The sequence below is a fragment of the Streptopelia decaocto genome (genome assembly GCF_964273445.1).
Source record: "Streptopelia decaocto genome assembly, chromosome: 7".
NCBI classification, from domain to species: Eukaryota; Metazoa; Chordata; class Aves; order Columbiformes; family Columbidae; genus Streptopelia; species Streptopelia decaocto.
Window position 1 is genome coordinate 39,567,273 of NC_138661.1, and position 15,464 is coordinate 39,582,736.

The window sequence follows — 15,464 nt, forward strand, 5'->3', positions numbered from 1 at the left end:
CGTTGTGTGATTTTGAGTGATTCTTCCCTTGGTATCAGAACTTCTGCCATGGTACAATTGCAATAATAGACAGTGGGGGGGAGGGGGTCAGGAAGTCAAACGTGTTAAGAAAAAATTACATACCAAAAAATTAGACATGCTCAAAAAACACAGCAATTTTCTGATTATGCCTACCTCCTGCAAACGAGTGAATGACTTCTGCAGAAGGCAATGAAAGACTACTCTATAGCATCATTGTATTATACAGCTCTTTAAAACTAGACAATAACTTCAGCAAACACCCTTGGGGAAATAAATAGCTAGGGACACACAATCCGCCACATGATTTCTACAAACCATATGAGCAACTAAGTGTTTTTGTTTCTCTGTTCCAGGAACCTGGGATTGCAGGTTTGAGCGCTGCTCAATCCATGTGGGTGTTTGTTTGCTGGGTTGGATGCCAGAGGAACAGATTTAATTTCTGTGCTGTGCATCTTCACCAGCAGAACAGTAACATGCTGACTTATGCTAGTGCCAGCAATAGAGCAAAGGAAGATTTTTTCCCTGAGTGAATTCTGGGGCAGACCATGCAAGAATGGAACCACAGGGAAAACTAAAAACTTCAGCTTTTCTAAAGGTCTAGCAAAGGGTAATGTCACAGCTGGAAGAAGCAGCACAATGTTCCCTACAGTCATACACTGTTTTACTCAGCCAGGACCAGAACATGTTTTACACACCCCACTCCCCTGGCCCACATATTACTTCATGCCAGAAAAAGAATGTAATTTGTCACTTTAAATGTTGTGATACCATCATTATCTGTGCCTGAATGTCTACCAAAAGAAAAAAGCAAAACAAATCAACAACAAAGAAAGCAGGGCAATTTTACTGATAACCTCTTAAAATGAGCAAAATAAATACTGAGAGAGTTGTTACATTTTAGTTGTGGTTTGTGTTTTGGTTGGATTTATTTTGTTTGTTTAATACTGAATTATATGTCTCTTGCAATGAAAAGTGCAAGGAATAAATAAGGGATTATAATGAAGTTATAAATATCCTGCATTTTCTCCCACCACTGCTAGCACTTGGCTAGGATCCCAGGTCATTAGCGGATGTCTGTGATTCCATGTGAAAGGAAAGAACAACAACATAAAATTAGTAAGTTTTATTATTCAAGGCAGCAGGGACAAATATCAATTCTCAGCTGTGTCTCTGAAAATAACTGCACACCAATTTTGTGAGAAGACAGAGATGGAAAAGATTGTTCTGTGACTTTATTATAAGGGGCTGGCAGGAAAACGTAGTGATCCAAATTTTTCAGTAATTCAGTAAGGGCTAACAATTGTCTCAGACAACAGCACAATGCCATTATCAAGATTATATTTCTGCTTTTTTCCCTTCAGCTGGAAATGGGTATTCTCTTTACATGTATCAGCTAATCCAAGTTGATACTTCTGCTATCAGATCATTATCTCTTAAAATTACTACACTGGAAAACTATTCTTAAGCATATAAAATATACTTTCCTAGCAATAAGATCATTTCTTCACCTTCATACAAGAGATGGCATTGCCAGAAGGAAGTAAAAATTATGCAAAAGGTGACAAGACATCGAAATTACTAATTTATATAAATGATTCCTTTAAAATACCAGCAGAAATTCTACAATGCAGATTCTATTTGTAGAACTACCAGCAACAACTGAATTTCAACAGTACCTAAAACTGACAGGCTTCACTTTGGGCAGCTTAAAGTAAATTTCCTCTATTTGACATTGTTTAATCTGGGTGAACCTTGCAAGTGGTCATGGAATTCACCAGTGCCTGGACTCAACTGCACCTCAGATTCCAGTTTTCGACAATTAAAATTATGAGAGCTGTTGGAAAGATATACAGCAACTGTTTCAATTAAGTGAATCTTAAGTTTCATCTATATAAATACTATAAGCTAATAAAAAGCCAAATCTTCTTGAAAAACCGAAATCCCAAAAGTACTGATTTCAAGAGTTCCACTGAAAACTGACACATAAAAAAAAAAATCCCTTTAAGCTTTAAAAGACTTGAAAAAGCACAAGAATGCAGCAAGTAAAGTTACTTGAACATAGTTTCATTTTTAAACTGATTTTTCATGGTCTGAGCTCAGAACATTAAAAATCAAATAAAAAACAATGACTGTAACATTTTCCACTTCATACTCAATTGTATTATTAGCAGCATATGTAAAAAGGGGCTTCAGCTTTGTTGCAATAACTTGTTTCCCTTTAAGTGTACAAGTAAATGTAGTCTGACCTGCCAAGGTTGGGATTAAAGAATCTATATTTTGCATGCAGCCACCAGCAGTAGTTAAGCAAAGAAAGGAGGAGCTCACCACCTTGTCTCCTTCTGGTGCACTGGTTGTCTCACCAATGGGACTAGTTTTACAGCTGGGTCTTGAAACACCCACCCAGCTGCTCAGAGTACCAACTGTGCACCTGACTTCGTGAAAAGGATGTGAAGGAAAAATATCTGTACATTTGTATGAATTCAGATATCGCTTCAATGTTTATTGAGAAGACTGAGGAAAGTTTCTTGACTTCTGTTCAGCTTTTCAAAGATTCTCGCAGCATTAAAGTTTCATGGGGTTTTCTTATTGCATAAGAATGCTGTCTACAGTATGTCTCATATTAAAAAAAAAAAAAACAACCGAACACACACACACACACACACACACACACACACACACACACACACACACACACAATGGTTTGGAGCTGTACAAGATCCTCAGGGAAAAAAAAACACCCTTTCTAAATTTATACGGTCTTAGTAGTTTCTGGAAGAATCCAAACAACAAGAGGTAATTTAAGGTCACTTACGAGTTCAGAGAAAGAGCTCTTGGCATCTCATTCTCAACAATATACTAACAACAAGGTTTGCCAGGACTAGTGGTTGAGTAAATTGTTAATTCTGCTGTTTTGCCCTGTCAGCAGCCTCTTCTTGTTTCCAGCTTACAAGCACTATGGGGCAGCACATCAGCAGTCAAAGGTGCAATGAACAGTCACAGCTCACCTATTTAGAAATGTGATGTCAAAAAGGCTGCAGGGACTATCAGTTTCTTATATTTTTTCTCCCCTAGTGACAGAAGTTACTTAGGCTGGACATAAATACTTCTTTATGCCATCCTGCTCTTCCCTACTTGCTTCACACCACATCAACCTCAAAACCAGGCAAGGAAAACCAGGAAGATACCTCAGTGCTTCATACTACACATTGCTAAAGTAGACAGAAAGCAAAAAGCAAGCTGGTTCACAGCACCTGTAAAATATCTAAAGAGTAGTTGTAAAATATCTAAGAAATCAACCATCTCAATACCTCCATAATGCAAAAGATAACACCACACATTTTCTAGAAGAAAAATGGATCTGCTAAAGATCAGAGGCATCAGAACCAGGGAATTCCTATGTTCCAATTAAGGTCACATATTTCTGTATCATTACAAGTCCGGTAATAAACCAAATAATAAACCAAGATGAATAAAGACCCTTTGTCAGACTTACAAAAAAGCTTCTTCATAATATTATGACATTTCCTGTGAAGATAATACTGGAGTTTCCCTATCAGACACCAAGCCCTAAAATATTCAGATGAACAAATTTGATCTTTTGATTGTCTAAGAAAAACAGCATAATCTTACTCATGACTAATAAAACACATGAAGTGGTGGTTTGTTCTTTTTTCTTTGTTGTTGGGTTTTTTGTTTTTTTCCTTTTAAAATGAGACAGCAGGAAGAAATTCCATCAGCATTTAAAGTTTTTCCAAGTTGAAGATACATTAAATTTTATTTCTTACAGTTTAAAATGTGATGCAGTGCAGCACATTAAAATGTCCAAGAAATGACCAAGCAATGGGCAAAGAACTGGAGGTTCAAAATAAGTGATTTTAAAAGGATTGAAATGTAACTATCCAGCCTTTCACATAAACTTTCCAATACTTTATGATGAAGTGTACATTTTGTCGCTTCTAGTTTGCAACTTATTTTAGGACAGAATTGGCAATGTAAGTTTATTATATTGAATATATGTTAAATTAATACATTTTAAATACATGTCTCTTACCTCTTTTTTAAGACAACTCTGTTTTACTACAATAAACTGCTTCAGAAAAAGACAGGTTCACACACACAGCCTGAGGGTGTACTGGAATATGACAACCTAATAATCTATGTTTCTACTTCCACTATTTTCCATTTTAGATAGAGAACAGTTGCACCATTGACCTAACCAGAAAGTCAGTTATTAGAGAACATTATTTCTGTTTCAAAAGAGTATGAAATATAATGACCACATGTCAAAGTTGCCGGGTGATTTGCAGACAACCATCCAACTCTAAGGGAATTCAGGCATCTCTCTTTCCAGTGTAATGACTTACAGCAGAAACATAGGGTGTTTCTTACATTCAACATCTGTATAGTCTGCTCTTCTCAAAAGAAAAGAAAAAGGCGCCAGCATCTGCAAATTCTTTGGTTTAAACAATTGCTGCCAGCTTTGATCAAAGCTGCACAAACAGGTCAAAGTAGCACAGTGCTCCAGTGCTCTCCACAAATTAGAGCATTTCACTTCTAGCACTTCATTTTTTAGAAGTATTTTTAAGAAGTCAAAGCCTGACTTGAAAAACATTTTTAAAAGCTTTTTTTTTTTTTTTTTTTTAATATTACTCTATGTATATCATGGTTTCCTCCAGATTTCCATTATCAAATAATTTCCCTTCCTGGATCCTTTTCTTAATTTTTAGAAATTATCTTCTGTCAAGCATGCTTTTATTCTAAGGTACGTAACAACAACAACAAAAATAGTTAAGATTATGGCAAAATATTTTTAGATAACATTAATGTCATTTAAAATAATGACATGAAATAATTTCATTACTTCAAGATTCTTCCCTTCTCACTAATTGCCATCTTTGTTTTGAGTATATTGCATACACAATTCTATCAAATCAATAATAGAGGTCTTCCCATTTTAAAGCCCACAAAAACTATTTTTTTTTAAAGCAAGATACATGAACTGCATAGCTATTGGAGTGTTGTTTATGAAGTGTAGCATAGCTAACTTTTTGTATGCCACAAGTTTTAACCACGTTTATACCATTTTAAGCCCAACAACAAAACACTTTACATGAAAATATTTCAGCCAATTCTACTGAAAGCATCCTCCACCCCCTGCATGGTTTATTTTGCAAAATAAAAGTGTACACCTCATGTTGCCTCATTAATAACATCATACAGCTGCTAACTGCATTGCAAATTGGAAGTGTATTTTGTCGATGCCTTGTAGATAAAGGTATCAGCGCTTATGCTGCTGACTGTAATAAACTTATGATGTGCAAAAATCTTTTGATAGTAAGAATACTTTTTTGTGTTAGAAGCAACTTCCGAATCATGTTATTCCTTTTGGAAGGAAAAATGCGGGGAGGGGTCAGTTCTACACAGAACTACACCAGCATTTTCTGTGTTCTCAAAAAAGGTTATACAGATCACCTGCAAGCCGTGCCTGTGATGGAAATGGTTGCAAGGACTTGTAACATTTTCTAACAAGTAGGTCTTAGAAGAACAAAAAAGGAGCTAAAGAATATTCTCTTTCCTTCAAGTGACAAATTGTCTCTATGCCCTGCCTAGCCTTTTAGTTCTTATTAATGTTTCCTAAACAAATATTTTTATTTTAAATAGCAGCCATTTGCTACAACAAATGTGTTAATTACATCCTATTTTTGATTTATTTCTCTTCCCACTTCCTATCCCCGTTTTCTCGAGGCAAAAAAGACACAGTCTGAGAAATACTTCAGTATCAGTAACAGTACTAAAGACAATAATCAGAAGGATAGAGCAATACAGAAATAATGTAGAAAACACTAGAAATTTTTAGGGATCTCTTACCTTGCATAGATATGCTAAAGAACATGTCCTCATGTTCTTGGATGTGAAGGATCCACCACACACCAGGTGCCTGGATCAGTGAACAAATGTACAAAACAGCACAGTGCAGAAGGCGTACTGAGCAGGACCAGCCCTAATGGTAAATCCATCTTTAAAACAAAAGGTGCAGGGACTCTCAAAGGCTGGCCTACAGACATGGGAAAAGGATGTATACAGAGTTCAGCAGTAAGAGGGCCTCCAGTTTCTTTCCCAACTGTCTCAGCCCCAGAACACCCAGAACATTACAGTATGTGTGCTGCTAGACTTCTTGTGAACAGCATATTAAAAAAAAAAAAAAAAAAAAAAAAAAGTTCTCAATGCTTAGTATGAAGCATAGCCATTAAAACAAAGGTGCTAAACTGTGTGCAACAAATTTCAGCCCCCGTAATTAACTCTCCACCCCTAATCATAGAATCACAGAATGATAGAATGCTAGGGATTGGAAGGGACCTCGAAAGATCATCTAGTCCAATCCCCCTGCCAAAGCAGGAACACCTAGATGGATGGATGGCAGCACAGCCTTCTGGCATGTCAGCCACTCCTCCCAGCTTGGTGTCATCAGCAAACTTGCTGATAGTGCACTCTAGTCCCTCATCCAAGTCACTGATGAATATATTGAACAGTACTGGCCCCAGCACCGATCCTTGAGGCACTCCACTAGATACAGGCCTCCAACCGGACTCTGCCCCATTGACCATGATTCTCTGGCTTCTTTCCTTCAGCCAGTTCGCAGTCCACCTCACTACCCAATCGTCCAGATCACACTTCCTCAGTTTAGCTATAAGAATGCTGTGGGAGACTGTGTCAAATGCTTTACTGAAGTCAAGGCAGACCACATTCACCGCCCTGCCATCATCTATCCACCTCATATCTTCATAAAAGTCAACGAGGTTGTTCAAGCATGACTTCCCCTTGGTGAAGCCATGTTGACTGCCCCTAATCCCTCTGTTGGGAGCAGAACTCTTCAGCCAGCTCCCATCTGAGCCTTAGGTCCACTGCTGGTTACTCATTCCAGGCTTTCTTCTAACCCACAAAGATGTAGTCACTTAAAACACCAACATAAAAGGTGAATCCAAACCACACCACCACCCCACTCCCTGAAGCTGGAAAGACAGAGCCAAAGCCATACATGTGAATAAAACATTCTCCCTTTTCCAAGGGATCCCTTCAAGTCACTTGCAAAAGCACTTCAGTCTCACTTCCGAGGTGCTATAGGCACCTCTGACAGGACCACACAATTAGAGCTGCAGCACAAGTAATTTAACACGGCACAGACCAGCCCATGTTCAGCCTACAAAGCACTCTCAGCCTCCAAAGCAGGGTGGCCACATACAAACTGCCACTCAGAAATGGCCACGGTCCCTGCCAGTTCCTGGACCATGCCTAGAAACTGGCAGGAGAGGTACCAGCCATTCCAGTCCAAACAGCGCCGGGAACAACTCTCAACAATTTAGCAGTATAGACAACCAAGCTGCAGTGCTCAGGGAATAATCCCTGGCATTAAATGGGGACATTTTATTTGCTTGTACAGACAGAGTTTGCCAGTTTGCCATAAAGAAAAAAAAAAAAAGCATCAACTCCAGGTTAAAAAAAATGAGGAGCAAAAGAAGCCCTACTAATCTCTTTTGCCCTCTCTTTCAACCCAACATGCCAATGACATTCAGCTGTAGAAAGCTACTTACATTCATAATAAATGGAATAGAAAAGATTACATTCCATATACTGTAATAAACAATAAATTTATGCAAATGACATGCAGTAGGATGCGAGACAATAAAAGCATTGTGTTGTACCAGGCAGAGTCAAACACATGGAAATAACATAAAGAAGGACAACGTGAAGAGCTGGAAGAAAACTTCTACAATCCTCTGAAATTCTTGTTTTCAGACTAAATCTATCTTTAAGGCATTGACAGCTCTTTCGAGTTTCTGCTGAAACTGTGTTTAAGTTAAGAATATCAAAAGCTGTTAAATTAAGAATATCAAAAGCTATTTAAGCCCAGGCTTTAAGTTATCTCATTCTCCATATACAGGAATCAAGAAGGTTGCTCATTTTCTGACCATGAACTAAAAATTCAGTGTCAATTTCTTGGTTTAGAGTTATAAGGCATATTAAAAATAACTAAAAGATATAACAGTGTTAGCTGTTAAAAAGGAACAAGTAGCAGCCTCAGATTGTGGACTAGAACATTTCCCAGTTGTTGCAGAAGTTAGACAATTTTTGGCTTTAAAACGCTAACTATTTCCATAAAACCCTTTCATTTGATTGAAATTTAGAAGCGCTGGAATATGAGAAAAACTCATAAGAAATTCATATCAGCTCTCTCTCTAGGTCTGTAACAGGATTCCACCTTTTTCTCCTATTTCAAAGAAGCTATGAGAAATGCACTCGTAATCAAAACCATGTTTTTTCTAGCTCAGGTGACACTTATAGGGCATGTGGCAAAATGATTATTGTGGTCTTTACTGTGAAGGTCATAGGCAGCTCCAACAGGGCTTGCTTCAAAAGACTGGGAATCACTGCTCTAAGAGATTTTTGGCATTTAAAAACGATCAGGAAACCTCATTCTTCCATAATGAGGATAACAAAAAATACTACCCATGAACCTTTCAACATTTTTGTTCTAGCCAAAAAAAAAGTTTATCCATTCCTAAGCCTATGAGTAGTTACTCAAATTCATTTTCTGCTATCATAACAGAACACACTCAGCAAAACCTAACACAAGATAAGACATGTCTCCTCCTAGTCTGTTCTCTTTCAAAGCAATCAGTTGTTTCCTGGATGTTGCTTTGCTGAAGCTAAAATTAAAAATACTTTGAAAGATCTTTTACTAAAATTAACAGATCTGGGCAAATCTGGCAAAACATTTATGGTCTTGGAAAACTTAAACTACCAAAACAAAAAGGTATAAACCAGTCTTGCACCAGTAATTTGAGCTCCTCTTCTCTTTAGTCCTATTCCAGATGAAACAAAATCCTGGAGATGTGGACCGTTCCTTTTCAAAACCACATATGAAGTACAAACGTAATCTCCCTGAAAGTATGCCTACTTTAAACTGAATAAATAACTCCCTTCAATTTTCTGTCTCTGCTTCTCCAGTGCTAACTAGAGAACATTTTCCTTACTCGCTGATATGAAGCTACTCACCTCTGTCTACAAAATAATGGTAATATTTTTTAAAAAGTATAAAAAGTATAAAGAAAATGAGGTAGGCCAATATAATTAATTTTGGGCTGGATGCTCACAGTTCCTTAGATTCATTTTTCAGAAGTGATGTTTCATATGTAGGTCTGACACATGGGATGAGGCACATACTCTTTAGAGACTGACTTTTTCATAAGAGAATCTGCCAACAATGCTGTAAAGGCACACAGTAGTGATGATACAATCCACGTATACACTCTTAAAGATGTATGTGTGTGCAGGAGAGGGATGTCTGAAAATTCAGAATGGAAAACACTTGCAATAACAGAGGCCTATCTTATAGTTAACTGATTTGATAGCAAATCAATCCTTACAGGCACAGAAAAAAAGTCCAGCAAAACTTTAATTGTCATTCAGCATCTTGAGAACACAACCTATCCAGCAAGGATGGATTCAAACAGTCCATTCCAAAACTTATTAATCAACTATTTCAGGGGACAGTGATAAAGTCTGGTAAAACATACTTCAAAATACATGTGCCAATCTGAGATACAGAACACCATCTCCCCTGCTTCAGCTGAGAATGTCCTGACATTGTAACACGGAATGTACGAAGAGTGAAAACCTACCCATAATAGTGTGTACATATGGGGGTAAGGAACCTTAAACTGACATTCAGAATTTTGATGTGCTGAGGCTACACTAAATGTTTCCAGATCAAATTAATTTTGTTCATCTTCACTCTTTCTTATGCATTTGAGGAGCACTGCCAACAGAATCTACTTCAGCAGAAAAGCCACAACTGAACAGAGATGTTCATTTTGCTTTTTACATGAGCTCTCAAGGGCAGACTTATTGTTGATTAAAAACAAACCAGAATTGGGAGTCAACATGCAGGTGCTCAGATCCAGCCTAAAGGATGATTCATTCAGTTTGTGTTCAAGGCCACACACACATCTCTCTGAGGCATTTCATCTTAGTTAACAGAAAAACAGAAAAGTTAGCTACTAGTGAAGATAAAAAAAGCAAGAAAGCAAGCACAGATCTATAAAAAAAGCAAGGGCTGTTTTTTTGCTATAATATAAAGGAACAATTGGTGTTCATACCACTTTAATAAACAATAATACAGGACACATGCATATTATTTAGGTTTTTCAGCCTTTAGCTACTTATGCATGCAAGTCCAAGCTCATGGCTGCAACATGTCAGAAACATGGCACATTTTCAGAAATAAACAAAATGGCTGTGTTGAACTTGATCACAGCTGCTGCAATAAACATATCTCTCTATTCAATGCTATCACAGTCCTGCCCAACCAAAGCTTTCACAAGCCAGCTGCCTGCCAAAACAAAACAACAAACTCAAACCCCAAAAATAAACTCCCCAAACCTGGCCCAGTCTCCCAGTGTAAGTCTATCAGCATCCTTCCATTCAGTGACTACAGAACTCACAGACCACTATGATCTTTGAGACTTAGTTGAAGTTCAGACCATTTTTTCAGTCATTTCAGTTCCCAAAAGACCAGTCTAGTTGAAGTTATTCATAATACATGGCTAAGACTGGAGAAAAAACACTCCAGGTTAAAAACTAGTCTTGGATCAATCTGTTCCTTGGAAGCACCATTAATATGACCTTCCAATTCTGTTTCCAGCCATGCTGTGGAAATACTTGCAGATGAACATGGGAACGTGTCTGCAAAGCAGAAAGAGTAGGGAATGGTACTCATTTGAGATTAAAAGAAGAAAAAAAAAATCACTACTTCATGAGCATGGAGAAAAGACTGTGGGGTGATTACACAGAGGAATTTAAACTGTGAGATGTTCATCTGCAAGTAGGAAAGAACAATCAACATCTGCATACAGGTTACCTACATAACAGATTTTAAGTACACCTTGGTCACTAGAAGTTAATTAAAAAAAAAGAAACAAATCATCCTTCCAAATAACCATATGCTGTCAAGTTATTTCAGAAAGTTTGCAGGTCACCAGTACCAAGTTTTTGCTTTTACTTGTAGGGCATGCAAAAATCGCAAGGTTTATAGAAGCAGTGCAGATTGCAAATGTGCAGGTTTACTGCAACATGTACCACTGGCAAGCCAAAGAACTTGTTATTCTCTTTTCCTTCTAAGTTGCTAAATGCACTTGCAGATCCAGTCTAGTGCCTGCCTTTTCTAAAGAATATGTTCTGTGTATCAAAAGTCAGTGCCTGTCAGGGAAACAGAATGAGTGTGTATGAGCAGTAGTAGATTGAACAGCCAGAAAACATTTCATTATTTAATTTAATTTAATTTCATTTCATTGTTTGTGAAACAGTTTTTTAACTCCCCTTGACTTGTTAGCAATATCCAGCTTAATGCTTTCTTGTGTACGCCTGTTTAGGCTTTATATTTCAAATGTATCTGCATTAAATTATAATTACATATGAATGCATATGATTATACAGTTATTTCTATCAATTAACTCAATGCCTCAGTTATTTAAAACTAATTTTTGTCTCCTCAAAATACAACGTGTTTAATGTTTTACATGGTAAACTGAAAATCAACTTGATTCTTTGTCTTCCAGTAAAGCCTGCTTTGAAGATTGTAGTTATTCGCTATAATTCCCAGAGGAGTTTTCTGCAAAGAAATCTTGGTCTAAGAAAGAATGACCTTATTCGATCACAAACTGAACACAGCAGCAGTGTTGCTGGCAGAAGATACATAGCATGCACTTATGGTGAATTCTCTCCCTCCATCATAATCCACTATATACTGATCCAATCATTGCACAAAACCCCTCTTTCTTATAGTACGCTCTCCTTTTCACTTCTGTCTCACTCTGGGTTGGAGAAAAAAAATGTTACGGATGGAATGCTTACTGCTTTTCAAATATTGCATGCAAAAATGCCATTTACACCCACAGTCATTGCCTTCTTCTCTTTCGCCCTCCTTTTACACCAAAACAAGGGGGGTGGGGAGGGTAAGAGAGAGAGAGAAAACAAATTGAAGGGTTTTTTTGATATACTTAAATTAGAGCTTTCTTATGTTATAATTTTTAGAATTAAGTGCATATGCCAGATAACAGATTTTGAATTTGTCTTGGGAATTCACAAGACAATTAAGAACTTGAACCCCACGGGGAATGTATGGAGGCATGGAAGTGTCACAAACTCGGCTTAAAAGGGAAAGGTCTCTTAGTTAAACTTCTTTAGAAACATGACTACATTTTTATTTAAAAAAAAAAAAAAAAAAAAAAGGAGCAAGTACTGTGACTTAGTTTGCTGAAGGGCTGAAAAGCATGTTGCAATATCATGCTTTCAAACAATACTGTTGTGTAACTTTTCTAAACGTTTTCAATTAACACATAAAACAAACTGACTCCTCCAAAAAAAACCAAAACAAAAAACCTAGTGCCATATTGAAGATCTTGTATAATAGAAGAAACATACCTATTTCTTCTTCTATTTGCTTTTCAGCTGCACTCTGACAGGGAGGTAAGAAAACCATCTGCCCCTTTGCCCAACTACTTCTCGTATCCAGAAGTCATATAAAATCTCACTGAAACCAGTGCAAATTCAGCAAGTAAACACTTTCCTGGATTTCACTCTCTCTACCATTGAAAGTCTATTAGTCATGGGGTGTAGTCCTCTTATCAAAAGGACCATAATGCTACACATCAGCTATGTATGGCAACTGCTGGGTGTAAACACCTGCTTGTACATCCTGTGGGTCAGTCTGCCCACCGTGGTTTCTGTGCGTGCACAATAACCGGATGGGTAGGATGGCTGTGGAGGAAGCCAAGGACTGAAGCTGTAACAACCAGCTACAAGAATACTTAATGCTTGCATGTGTTCCTGTAGCCATAAGGATACTCTTGTGCAGAATACCCTGAAGATTTTGTTTCATTCAGCTTGCACTAGAGCAAGCTGAAATATTTTTGTCAGTAGGATTTAAATGGACATTTACTTAAGTTTTGTAACTGTTTTAAACATATTCCTTTCCTTGGTGAAGCTAAAACAGACTTGAGGAAAGATTAATTAAGAGCTATTTTAAGTCTTACAAAGAAATAGCAAAAGATTGAAACAGACTGTTCTATGCCAGATGAAAATTTATATTAGTTTAAATGTATATGTTTGTCTGCAGGACAACTATGAAGGTCTCAAAGCACCTACATATTAACTAGCATATTCAAACAGTGGAATAAGAAGAAAAATTATAAACCTAAATATCATTACAAATATGATTATCACAGTATTTTTACTGCAAAATGGAAATATGCCATTAACATCTATTAAAAGATAATCCCATAGTTACATAATGGCCAAAGAGTGATGGATTTCCAACATTGCCTTCGGAAAACAATCCTGGACTACACACAGCTTCCTGAAGACATCTGTGGAGGAAGGAGGCGGGGGAGAAGGAAGCAATAGATGCTTTTACACAAAATGTCCCCCTTTACTAAAGGAGGTTTTGTGTAGTACCAAATTCACCTCTCAAAAAAAACCTTAACACAAGAATGCAGGGAGATGTGGTGAAACTACTTCACTGTATGTGAATGGTAAAGCCCAGGTCCAGATACTCAGCATTCTACCTCTGTGAGACTAAACTAATTCTGCAGCAACACGGCAGAGATTTGTACCTTTAAAATCGTATTTTTATCTAAACACCATGACTTGCAGCCCTCCCACTACTGTTCTATAGTCACGAAATCCTTAACAACAGAAAAAAACTGCTAGGACCTCATTTTTATGCATCCATCCAGAGGACAAAAAAGACAGCTTACTAAAAGACAGCATGCTACAAAAATGAACCTGAAGGCAGATACTTTAATCTCCTTTTCATTCTCAACCAATACACCAATCACGTGTGATAACAGTTGGCAGGACATCTTCATGAAAAAGTAATCCAAGGTCAGCTCATGAAAGAAAGCTTTTACTGGATGACAGAGCTACTGAGCCTCCTCTGGCCGCTGATATCATCGTTGCTGTAAGGAAGCTTAGAAGCTTCAAGCTCAGCACTGAAGTAATGATTCAAAACATAGAATTAGTACAATAAAATTCATTCATACAGTAGAAGGGGGCAGACAAACACACAAAAGCATGGCAAGATTGCAGTATTCCAGCAGCCCTCAAGGACATTTAAAGTCAGTTTACTGGTTCTACAACCACCAAGAAAGGTAAAAAGCTCAAGAAATTCACTTATGCTCCAGGCCTTTCAAAGCACCAGTCCATCTTTAAACATTTCTTAACTCATGAAAGACACCTGTCTAAGGCTCAGTAAGCCAATGGTTACATGAAGCAGCACTGGATGTCCTTTCAGCCACCATCAGGCATGAGTAAGGAAACTATGGCCCATTACTTCATTTTCTATGGCCAGGGAGTTCATGTTTCCCCCTCAGTGTTTTTACTGGATAAAACTGTATTGTATGATAACACAAGACTCTCAGCAGTGTCTGAAACACCTACTCAGCCCCAGCAAGGAAGCTGCACTGTTTATATTGCCTTTTACATTCTTTTTCAATTGCACTGGTATTTAATAACAACAAGTACAAAAATTTACACTTTGTAGCCAATATTTATATTTTCCATTTGGCAGTTCTGATAATTTTCATACTGAGTAGAGATAAAGCTGACTTGGCAGACTGTATTTATCAACATTTAATCTGCTAAACCATTTCAGCTGTAATAGAAAGCCAACTATACTGTCAACAGTTCTAAGAAGCATGTTTCTAGCTGCATTATGAGTGAAACTCACAAAGAAAAAAAATCAAAATAAAAAAGTACGACACTCTAAGGAGGGAGGCAGGAGGGACACCAACAATTCAATACTTAAAGATTTGTTATCTGTAATCCCTAAAATGGAAGTTTATCTAGTGCCAACTACTTAAGAAAGACAACTTCCTTTTTTAAACACTAAATATACTTCCCAAGTTTCCAAAACCTCTTCCACTCTACTGCACCAAGAAGGAAATAGAGCAGAGTCAATAATTTCACCTATAGTTCTGGCAGTTGCCAAATTTGATAATTTTTCAAATATTTACTACCAAAAGTAAAACAAACCTGTGCTCATCACTACCAGAAATACAAAGTTCACAGGACTCCCTAAGTCTTAAGTGATACTTTCTGTGAAAAACAGCACGACTATACAGGTTGAAATTTTAGGAACAATTGTACTGACAACAGACAAAAGTGAAATGATACAATTCTGATGACAAAATAGCCATAAAAACTTGTTTTAATGCTGACACATGTGACCATCTGTCTGCACGCATAGAGAAATCTTTGGATAGCTTTGCTGTGCATCGTATGTATTTCTAGTAGATTTAATAATTCTCTGTTTATTAATCAAAATTAGTAATCACATGCTATTTTAAAGTGAGAAGGTTGAAGGAATCAGTGTTATCAATCAAACC

At 37.3% G+C, this 15,464-nt stretch overlaps 1 protein-coding gene across 1 annotated transcript in view; it reads right to left on the reverse strand.

Annotated features, from left to right (window-relative positions):
- Positions 1–15,464, reverse strand: part of STARD9 (StAR related lipid transfer domain containing 9) — a gene marked incomplete at its 5' end in the record, with an annotated part of 107,858 nt that overhangs the window by 73,366 nt on the left and 19,028 nt on the right. The gene's annotated exons all lie outside the window — the stretch shown is intronic.